Source organism: Triturus cristatus, chromosome 5_1, assembly GCF_964204655.1.
Source record: "Triturus cristatus chromosome 5_1, aTriCri1.1, whole genome shotgun sequence".
NCBI classification, from domain to species: Eukaryota; Metazoa; Chordata; class Amphibia; order Caudata; family Salamandridae; genus Triturus; species Triturus cristatus.
The window spans coordinates 807,645,327-807,656,979 of NC_140587.1; the positions used below are offsets into that span (position 1 = coordinate 807,645,327).

Below are 11,653 nucleotides of genomic sequence, written 5' to 3' on the forward strand. Positions count from 1 at the left end.
GCCTGGCTCGAGATGCACAGACAGATGAGCGCAAGGTGGAAATAAAGGACGTAACATATCTCCCCCATTTTCAAAAACGCAATAGTAAAACCTCATAGTCTTAAATAGTAGATTAAAAAAAAACATTAAAATAGAACAATTAAAGTATAAAGTTACACCAAGTAATAAATAAATGCAAGCATGGCTAAAAATATATTACAATACCCAACAATAAGGTAATAGTCATCTATAAATATATCAAACAGTACTATAAATTATGAACATGTTGCTTTGCATTTAACAGTTAATTACATCACGACAAAATCCTTACATTTCCCAGGAACCTTGGTTGCACGCTTCTCATGAACACAACCACTTTCCCCACTCACAGTTTTAGAGGATACATTTTCTCTCTCTGGAATATGGGGATGCAGAACTTTCACCACCCTGGCAACATTCCACCAATGCCCATTCTCCAGCCTTACCGCACTCCCTTTCACATTCACTTCATCCACTTGACAAGGTGCACCATACTTCACTTTACCCTTCCCTACCTTGACACTAGGGGGCATATTTACAAGCCCTCATCGCCACTGGAGCGTCACTTTCTTTTACTAGAATAAGCATCTTTAGAAATGATTGTTATTTTCGATTCAGAATCATTTAATAATTGTACACTTTTATCATTAATGATAACATCATCTATAGGATCCTTTGCCGTAGGGAAATCATTCTCATGCACTCTCCCACACAAAAGCATATTATCCATACTATGGTATAAATCTTGTTCTTCATCCACTATGTTCACATTGTTTTTGCTGATTGAGAATGACAAACTCTTGAGACAGTCTTTACCCAAAGCAGGACAAGGTTTAAATGAAGCTGCATGAAATTTAGAACCACTGCGGAAACATGCACTAGCTCCACGTAGGTTTTTTTCTCTTGTCGACCGCTTTGTTGGACCCAGATTTGCTAGGTTTCACTAGAAGTACAGCTTCTTCAAAGTCCTTATTAAAAAAAAATTGTTTTGAATCCTGCATGCTATTAGCGATGTCGACAACTTTATCGAGCGAAGGATTCTTGCAGGTAAGTAATGGTTCCTGTATTTTGTTTTTGTAACACCTCGTTACCAGTTGGTCTCTGATGAGCTGGTCAGTGAAAGTTCAAATTCACATTTAGCTGCCAAAACCCGTAAAGAAGCCACAATTGATTCTGCAGCTCACTGTTCTCTACAGAACAACTTATGTCTTCTGAGAATCAAGTTTGGAGGTTTTCAGAAGTGTTTCTTGAGTTTCGTTACAGCCAATTCATATTCATCCATATCATAAGTTACTTGAGCGGGTAGATGCGTAAGTATTTATTGGCCTTCCATGACCAGCGAATGTTCCAAAAGCCATCTCTTCCTCTCTGGTTTAAATTTAAATCCATCAATTGCACCCAAAAATGCATTGAAGGCTCTAAACCATTCCTTCCATGGTACGGGTGGTTCACCTCTAGATTGCAGAAAATGTGATGGGGGACTGATGCCTTGCATATTTCAGACTTTGGTACAAATATACACTCCTGCACTTTGCCCCAAATGAAGAAACACCCTAGATTTGTTTCCTTATTATATTTGTATTTATATGTAGATTCAAATAACAAATATCTTTTTCTTTACATTTTTAAAAAATGTATGTCTTTTTGAATTAGACTTGTATATATGCCTATGAAATCTCCCAAGTCCAGGCAAACAAGATGGCTACCGGGACAAAGCAATGGCACACGATAATAAGATGGCAGCCAAGTATATTCGTGAATAAACGCATACGCATTGGCAAGTTAACCCCAAATATTCCAGAAGACAGGCGTGGAGTGGGATGACAGCACGCATCTTTCAATTAATAGACACCCGCTCCTCGTTACATCTGCGCCCTCCACATGTAGTGTCCAAATGCACACAGTGCAGAACAGAGCCTCCGACAAGGGTAGTGCGTGCAGAGCAGGACAGAGCCTCCAGTGAAGGTGGTGCGCAGAAGTCACTCACCTCGGAGCTGCTCGACAGCAATGTCCAAACGTCGCCAACATTGTAATGTAAGTCCACACCAGTAAATTTGTGAAATGCTTTAATATAAGTGTACAACAACTGGGCAACCAACAGCTTGATCAGTGTTCTCTCTCCTCTGTCCCAGATCTCCAACCATCCTGGAATGTGGCACAGGGTTTCACATTCCAGCCCGGCTTGAGAAGCAGGTACAGATGAGCATGAGGTAGAAATATAGAAGAACATGACAGTCTTTTTGCTATAGCGAGCTGCTGATTAGTTATCCTGAGCACTGCCATTTGGTAGATGGTGGGGGTGAAAGGTGGGACTGCAGTCTCTGTTGTTCTGAATGTGTAGGGTACTTTAGAATAGGCCAGCCTTTTGTTATTATTTCTCATCATTGTTGATGTGGCTATTGGTGGCAAGGTGCAAATTGCTCACACTCTCTATGTCCCTCTGTTGTGGGTGCTCCAACCTGGAGATGAGCCTTCTGTGAGGATCATCACTCTACACACAGGCTGATTCTGGAAGACAGCTTGAGAAGGACACATGAAAGGAGAACTTACCCAAGCTAGTTCCCTAGAGAGCAGACAGGGACTACACATCTACTGTTTTATTTACCTTTATAAAAGGGCGAACAGTTAACCCTCTCAATATTCCAGTTCCAAACTCTCTCTGGCCAAAAGTGAGGTGCTCCACAGACTACCCAGCTGTGCAGCCAGAGCTGGTGTCTGACAGGCAGCTTCCCAGAGGTGAGGGGACATCGAATGGAGTCTGACCTGAAGGAGTAGATGTCCCCCAGTCCTGGAACACGTGGAAACACCTTGCCTGAGAGAAGAGGGACGGAGTGAGCCTACTCTGCAAGAAGAGCTGACTACCAGTGTGAACAAGAGCAGTTGACATCTGAGCTGAGGTTCCATCCACCAGAAACCTCTGTGAACGTGACCCCTGTGCTCCTGGCTCAGAGCCTGTCACCCTTACTAAAACGAAGGATCTGTGGCATTGGCCCAAGTATGCTCAAGGAGACTGCCTTAGTAAAACCTGCCTGTTGCTGGTTGTAGAACTTCTTCGTTTTTACCTGGTCACACCACACCGCCTCCCTCTCCCTCAGCGAATTGGACCCTATCACGGAGTTCATCTTCACGCCCCATCACCAGCGCCTGGCTGGTTTGGTTCGTCGAAACAAACCATGGATATTCTCCCTTGCCACAGGACCTCCCCGTGGCTGCAATAATTTGCGGTGGGCTGTACTCATCTCCGCAGGACTATCACACTTTTCATCAGCTGATTGAACCACATGAAATCTTAGATCAACCTGGACCTAGCATTTCTCTCTGACTCAGAATTGAGCCCCAGAACCTCGTTTGACAGGCATTTGCCTCAGGCACCCATTTGTTCTGTCCTGAAGATGATCCCAGCATTAAGTTAAAGGGATCAAAACGCCGTCGACTTTTTGCACTCTGACATAATTGTATATTTTGTATTAATGTATGCAAGTGTACTTTAACATATTCATTTTTGGCCTAATAGCTATAATCCCTTTTTGGCCACGGCTTCTTGTATTGCCTGAGCCTTTTTTCCCATTCTAATGATATATATGTCCCCACACGTATGTTTTGTTTTAGTTTCTCATTAAAAGATGATCTCCAGTTGGACAGTCAAAGTATAGACATAATTCCATCTCTATATATATGAATTTCCGCAAAAGTTTTATTGTTAGGGACCGTTGTTCCTTAAAACCATGAAAACGGGAGGGCTTTGATTTCTTTTGTCACTCCTTATGTTGTTTACCGATTTATTTATATGCCTTTTGGGCTTGCGTTTGCATGCTTCCAGAGGGACATGTCTAAAATTGTGGCAGGGCTTAATAGAGTGAATGTGTTTCCAGGCTGACATCCAGATGTATGGGTGTGATAGTGAAAATCATGAAAAAACCTTAAGGAATGTATTATTTAGATTGAGTAAGAGTGGACTCACCCTGAAGACGAAAAAATGCATGTTTAGGGTGGGGATCGTGTCCTATCGAGGGCACACAATCTCAAGACAAGGGATTAGCCCAAATTCGAGTTAGCTGAATTGGAGGTGAAGGCGACAATTCCTTTGGATAACGGTCACATCTGGTTCTTTATAGACCAGACACAGTATTATTTCAAATTTATTTGGAATGTCCTGAGTGTAGTTAAACACCTCTAGGCTCTGCTAAAGAATAGAGAAAACTTCATATGAACTGATAAAATTTCACATGTTTTTAGTTTGTAAAGGAAGAGATTGGCAAGATGCCAACTTTGGAGCATTCCAATGTCACCTATACTACTATCTTAACAAATGATGCAAGCATGAGAGGCATGTGAGCGGTTTTGTCCCGGCACATTGATGGTGAAGAAAAGGTTGTGGCATTTGCCTCATTCACTCTGTCAGGGGTGCATAAGAGCAATACTCTGTGATTGAGCATCAGGCACCTGTGTGTTTTTGGGTAATTCACAATTCTAAGGTTTTTTTTCTTGGGCCTTCCCCCTTTATGTGGACAGACCATTGACCCCTTAACCAATTTTTCGCCTGCAGAGGTTCAGAGAGGGCCACTCCGAGGACTAAGAAGAAGATAGAGTGTCTGGAAGAATATCATTTTTGCACGGAATATATACCAGGTTGTAAAAATGCTGCAGCAATTTGTTAATCACGGCTACCCATGCAAGAGATGGGGTGTCAGAGGCAGTGGAGGTGTCTGTCAGGTGGGTTAAGGAGTCTGTATTGAGTGAACAAGAGTGGAAGGCGGAATCAAACCAGGATGCAGTGCGTCTGCAGGCCAGGAAGTTTGGTGTTGAAAGTTGGCCTGGTTTGTCAACATTATCTGAGCCGCTTGGAGAATTTTCGAATGTTCAGCTAGAGTTATGTATTACAGGAGAGGAGTTTAATACGGGAGAGGGACTTGAATCCCCATCTGGGTTTATGAGTGAGATCATGAATGTGGGGCATGAAGGACATTTGGGACGTAATCTCACTAAACCAAAGGTGAGCGAGAGGTATTGGGTCAAAGATGGAAAGATAAATAGAGGGGTTAGTTAGAGATTGTGCTCAATATTCTCATAATGATAAGTGTGAAGTGATCAAAGCAAGTCTTCTCTGTCCAGCTGTTCCAATGTAGCCTTGGACAAAACTGGGTCTTGACATTATGAAACCTTATGAGGTGTTACCTGCTGTGGAAAGATTTGTTTTGGTCCTGGTGGATTACTCTTCAAAAATGAGTTGTAGCAAACTGGTGGACTTATTTAAAAATCATTCAAGCAACCCAGGGCAGTAAGCAAAGATGCTGCGCTGCATTACATGAAATAGAGAGAGAGGGCGCAAAACCTCCATATTTACAAAGATATGTAGCTTTTCTGCTCTCAATATGTCCTGCTTAGCACCAACATAGGCATCCCTGAACCATAGTGTAAGTGTGCCTGTGTTACAGGCGGGATTGTTTTGTGCAGTAAAGAACACCTCCCTGCACAAAAACAATCACCTGAGGCATTTTCCTTTTTCTATGGGTACCGCATAATGCAGCACACGTGGTAAGAGGAAATAATGAAGAATAATAAAGATATTTCTCCTTGTTAAGCCTCACTAGGAAAGGTGTAGCATTTTTACATATTCCCAGGAATATTAGCTTTAGTAAATCTGGGAATGCACCAAAATCCATGGGTGGCTGCATGGGAGCGCCCATGCTTCACCAATGGAACGCCTCCCAGATTGAAATGTAACGTAGTGCAGCGCAAGCAAGCAACACAAGGACAATGCAAACGCTTCATAAATCTAGGCCTGTGTGAATGCTGTTACCACTAGGAGTGTTGTAGAATTTCTTAGAGACATATCTGCCAGTGAGGACATCTCCAAATCACAGACAATTGAGTTTAATTTGTGTTGTAAGAGATGGGAGGATTGTTGAAGGATCTGTCCATTAGTCATTATAGAATGACTCTTTACGCACAAAAAAAGAAAAAAGATGGATTTAGGCCCAGATCTCTGTACTGGGGTGAATGTTTGACATTGATCAGCATTCTGTCCATTAATTGTTCTTTTTGTATGTGTCACCTGAGTGGGACAGGTATGCCCAGACATGGGTCCCGTGCTATCCATGCCACTGGAGTCAAGCTAGCCTGACTGATGAGGGGTGATGCCCCGAAACCGGTCCCAGGATGCTTGTTTCCGGTCCAAGGGGGACCTGGTCTGGCAGTTTGGGCTGGACTGTTCTCATGGGGAACACGTTCAAGACTCATTTGAATATGGCTGAGTTGAAACTGGAATGGCATTGGGAGCAAAATAAAAATTGAATTAAGCCCAGGTCTCTGTCCTGGGATGAATGTTTGACATTGGCCAGCGTTCTATTCATCAATTGTTCTTTTTGCATTTGTCACCTGAGTGGGACGGGTATGCCCAGACGTGGATTCTGCGCTCTCCATGCCTCTGGAGTCAAGCTAGCCTGGATGATGAGGGTTAATGCCCCCAAACTGGTCCCAGGATCCTTTTTCCAGTCCAGGGAGGACCTGGCCTGGCAGTTCGGGCTGTACTGTTCCCATGAGGAACAGAGTCAAGACTGATTTGCATATGGCTGGGTCTAAACTGTACTGGGTGAATGTTTGACATTGATCAGCATTCTGTCCATAAATTGTTCTTTTTGCTTTTGTCCTTATGCACCTGAAGCAAATTGTTTAGTTGAGCACATAAAGAGATTGGTGAAGGCTATTGTGTAGCATGCTGTGGAGTGTACAGTCTCTCTCAACGAGGTTCTCCGAGAAAGATTGTGGACTCATCACTGTACCCCCTTTGGTGTGACAGTAGTGTTCCCTTTTGTATGTCTTAGGTATCACAATGCTGGTTCTAAGCTTGTAATTTTCTGGTCTTCTTACAATATTGGTATGAAACTTTGGAATGAAGGTAAAAGGATACATAATCAACAGTTGAAGCACAAGAAGTGGTATGATGCTAAGCATTGTGTCAAGAAAAGGAACTGAAGACTAGGTGAAAGTGTTTATGTCAAGAAAACTGGGGTTGTTAAGAAGGGTAGACCTGCTTATTTTGGTCCAATTAGAATAACTAAAATCAGGAGAGGTGTTGTGATTCTTGAGTCTGGTGTGATTTAGAGCATGTCGAGACTGGGAGAATGTGGGCGTGATTCTGACATGTCTCAGTTGAGGAGTTTGGTTTGGTCAAGAGTTGGGAGTGTGGGAGAGTGCTTGCTGCATTTATTCATTTTGGCAGCCATCCTTTTGGAGTCAAAATTTAGAAACTTCCCATTCTGGTAATGAGCTAAACCAAAGACAATTTTAGAGTGCACATTTAATGAGAAAAGTTTGTGGAAATTCCCAAGCCCAGAAAAAGCAGACTACTAAAAGGACTGTGTTCTTTATTAACCCCTTCAGTGCCCGCCCCTTTCCCCGCCCAGTGCCGGCCGTTGCATTAGCGGGCGGGGTCTATGACGAGCTGGACTCGTCATGGGCACAGCGCCACCGCGGCCCATGACGAGTCCAGCTCGTCATGGGCACTGAAGGGGTTAATCAACCAGTGTTGTTTTCTCCTGCTGTTCTTTCCATGTTGTTCCACATATCTCTATTTTGGTAAAGGTAAAGCTGTGTTGTTGCCTTGCTAGTTCTTTGTGGAATGCTGCCATTGAACATTTCAGTTTGTGTAGATTCTTGGGACGCAGAAATTTCAGATAGGTTGGCCTGGACCCTGCTGCTGACGCAATCTTGGTGGCAGAATCTCTTTTATCAATAAAACGTTGCAAATTAACCCACATCAAAATCGTTCCATGGATGTTGGACACACCACAATTAAAACTGAATTTGCTGAAATTAACAAATTATATCAAATTATTTATTCAAATCTCAAACACTCACTTGCTAAAGAATCGGTATTGCTCTCTGCGACTTACAGCACACAAACACATCTGATACACATTTTGAATAATGATTGGTACAGCCCAAAAATAAATGACGATTGTAAAGAACATATTGGCGATCATAAAGAGCTAACATTCATGAGGGTTGCAAACTACATGTCGGATATATGGTCACATTGAAACCCATGAAGAATGTTTAGTTGTGGCAAACTAGCATCTGCTATTAGGAGGACAACAAACAGAAAAAGAGATATGGTTCTGAGCAGTAGATGTATACAAATTCATTAGGATTTCATTGCAGTAAGCGCATACATTTTAATCAAGATTTCAATACAGGTTTGTAGTTTATATATAGTTACGTCTTTGGTCACCTTCATAGTAGGTGGGGCCATTTGATCTCTTAAAAAATTGTTTACAAGAGCATACCATAGCACTAGTGCGTTATGTGAGCCAGAAGTTGCAGGTGGAACCCACCAGCATTCATTTTTAGAGAGGGGCACCTTTTTTTCATCACCAGACTTTCACCCAAAAACTGATATAGAAAGACAGAAAAAGAAAAAAGTAAGAGGAAAACACAGGTGGGAAAACAGTGACAAAGACAGAAAGCAAAACCAACATTTAGCAGTACCAGCAAAGGCCTTCTGCAAGAATCTTTGGGACAACACTTATTTTTTTAAACACGTTAAGCACTTGTATACCATGTGACTATTGTGTGGGACATATTTATGTACAAAAAAAAATAATTGGGTAAGTCTAAATAAGTGAGTTAAGATTTACTATACTTACATGTACCTGAACTATATATACATACATATCAAAAAGTGGCGACCTGAGCTAAATGTTTGTAGCCACCATCTTGGTACCAGGGGACTCGGATTCTGTGTACTGGAATTGATTTAAAAAAACACATAAGGAGGCTGGATAAGGGTAACCTGACCCCCTCTGTCATGTGGGACGGGGTTTAAAAATTACTTTTTAGGTATTCAGAGGCTGCGCAGATCCTCTGTGGCCCCAGTGCATCCTCTCCCCTATGTGGATCTGTGATGTAATCGCGGATCCTGGGCAGCACAAACAAAAATAAATGAAAGGGCGTTCACTGCCTATGGAGGAGGTAGGTAGGCCAGCCCTGTGCGGAACCCTACACCTTCAGCCGTATGTGGAGGGGTGTTGGGGACCAGTGAGGGGTTGGGCACCCAACCCCACATTGCAGTGGCTGAAGTCCATGCACAGCAGAGGTTCGGGTGCCTGTAAGGGGTTGGGTGCAGGCATAGCCACAGGCCAACCCAATGCTGCACAAAGGCAGGGGATTGGGTGCCCACAGGACATGAAAACTCTTTAATGTCAGTATGTGCACAAAAATCCACAAGTGAATAAGGTTTAGTGAGGAGATGCTTCAGGTTTTTTGCACATGTTTTGCCAAAAGGACTTTGTTTTAAACCACAACCCATATGAAACATGCATGTACAACTCACACTAGTAGTTGAACTCAGTCTTCACCTTGTATACATGAAGTACTGCTTGCACTTGATACTTTACTGGTAGCTAAAGTGTGCACCCTATACATTTTACCGTACTGAATTAGACTTGTCTGTAGTACTACACTGTTTCTATTTCATATATGTACACATGCACATATAGTCATTCTGTGCTGTATATCTTTGGGAGTCCTTTACTGCATAGATTTTTTTTAATGATCTAGCTGTTCATCGAGTAACGTGAGGAGCAATAGGTTGAATTTTGTCATCAGTGATGTCATCAATGAAGCTATTTGAGATGTCATCAGTGATGTAATATGTGAAGTCATAAGCAGTGCATGGCAGTGGCACAAGTTATAGTTATCCCAGCAAACGATAACTGGTGAATTTCAGAGGTTTTTTGTTTTTAAAAAATGTGTTTTTGTATTATTTCAATACTTAACTATAACATAACTTAAACCTTAGTATTTTTCAGTGAATTTCTAGGGTTTTTAAACCGAAGCTAAGATCTTATTAACTTACCTAGCTAAAATGTCACTTTAATCTTTGTTTTATTGAATGGATTTTTGAGAAAGTTTTAAGGTAAGGTAAAAACCTATTACAATACCTAACTATAATGTCACTTTAACCTTTGCTTTTTTTCAGTGAATCTCTTGGGTTTTTGATCATATTCAGCTATCTCATTCCCTAGCAGACTTTGGCTTTCGGGTGGGCGCAGCCAGGGGTTGGAAACAGGGCCTGGCATCTGAGCAAGCCGAGCACTGCTGCGAGTCGTGACCCCCCTCTGCACACACCCTTTGGCCAGGCCAAGCCCTGCATCCAACCCCCATGGACACCAATCCTCCTGCGGACCTCACCCCATGTTTTACTTATTTATTGTTTTAATTGTTTCTGGTACTGCGGTATCCCTGCAGTACAGCTACTCAAGCTTGACCACTAAGGTACTAAGGGACTTGTTAAAATCTCACCCAAAAAAAGTGCACAATCACATGAAACTGTTGAGGTGAAGCTTGAGTGGTGGCTCCTGTAACACAGTAACTCATAGGAAGGCTATGCAGTGTCCTACAGGAGTACCGTGTAACAATAGTTTTTTAAAATTATTTTGGTCCAAGGATAGTCCCTCTGGATCCCCCGCCCACAAGTGTTAGAGGATCGGGTATAAAACCTTTTTTTGAACTTCAGGACTCGGAGATCTCCCTCGGCCAATCAGAGTTCTCTATTTCTTGAAACTGTAGTACAGCGGGACTAATTGTTCAGATATACCTAACTTTTCAACCCAATCATGACCACTCGTATACCGTTGAATGTAAATATTTTCAAAAACGGCTGATCACATGTACACCAAATAACAAAAAGTATGCTTTTGGAGTAATGTTCTAACTTTTTGCTACGTTTTGTGTGATTCCGTTCTCCCACTGTTATGGCATTTACTACTGTCTTCAACTGAATAGTCTGATGTATGTTGCTAGGGTGGGAAACTACCTACAACATGTTTGTGAATGCCCACAAATCAATGGATTTGTGGGTATTCCTCATGTTTTGCACACCCAAGGCCTAATGAACACCCCTTTCCTATCCCACACCCTAAACTTCTGGCAATGGAAATCTACATTACTTATAGAGTTTTCTCCACTGTAAGCACACTTTGAACTTCAAGAATGATTTTGTGAATCAGGCCCAGTGACAAATACCTAAAACATAGATGAGATTCATTCTGAGACTAAATAAAAGACCCAACTGGAACCCTTTTTAGCCTTAGCCTAGAGATGGCTTTAGCTACTTGGCAGCCTCATGTATTGAAACACATTTCTAATTTAAAAATACATGCATACATAGGTACTTAGAGGGGGCTTTGTGTTGGCCTTCTTCATCCAGTGGTCTGTTATAGTTTAGTTTAGTTTAGTTTATTGTACAATTAATAAAAATTCACAATATAAAAACTTCAAAAAGAATACGTTTAAGCCTTATTTACATTTGTAGTGTGAGTTTAAGAAAAGAAAATAATTGTTCTCTATAAAATCATGAAAGTCTCAGTTGCTTTTAAGTATTGACCATTTATACGTTTATGAAGTGGTCTGTTATAGGCCAACAGGGCATCTCTCTTCAGCCTCTGGGTAACATAGACAAAACCACCTCAAACCACCCAAATTTCCATGTGATTCAGAAAGTGCTTGGCTCAACAAACTCTTTTCTAAGTTCGACAGATAGCAATCATGGACTTTCTTTGCCTTTCAGGGACAATCGACTCGGCCATATATTGAATTTTTTCATACAGTGTCTAATGCACACCTGAAAACA

At 41.9% G+C, this 11,653-nt stretch overlaps 1 protein-coding gene across 2 annotated transcripts in view; it reads right to left on the reverse strand.

Moving 5' to 3' along the window:
• DLGAP1 (DLG associated protein 1) overlaps positions 1-11,653 on the reverse strand; it is a 1,292,753-nt gene that overhangs the window by 502,510 nt on the left and 778,590 nt on the right. The window lies entirely within an intron of this gene.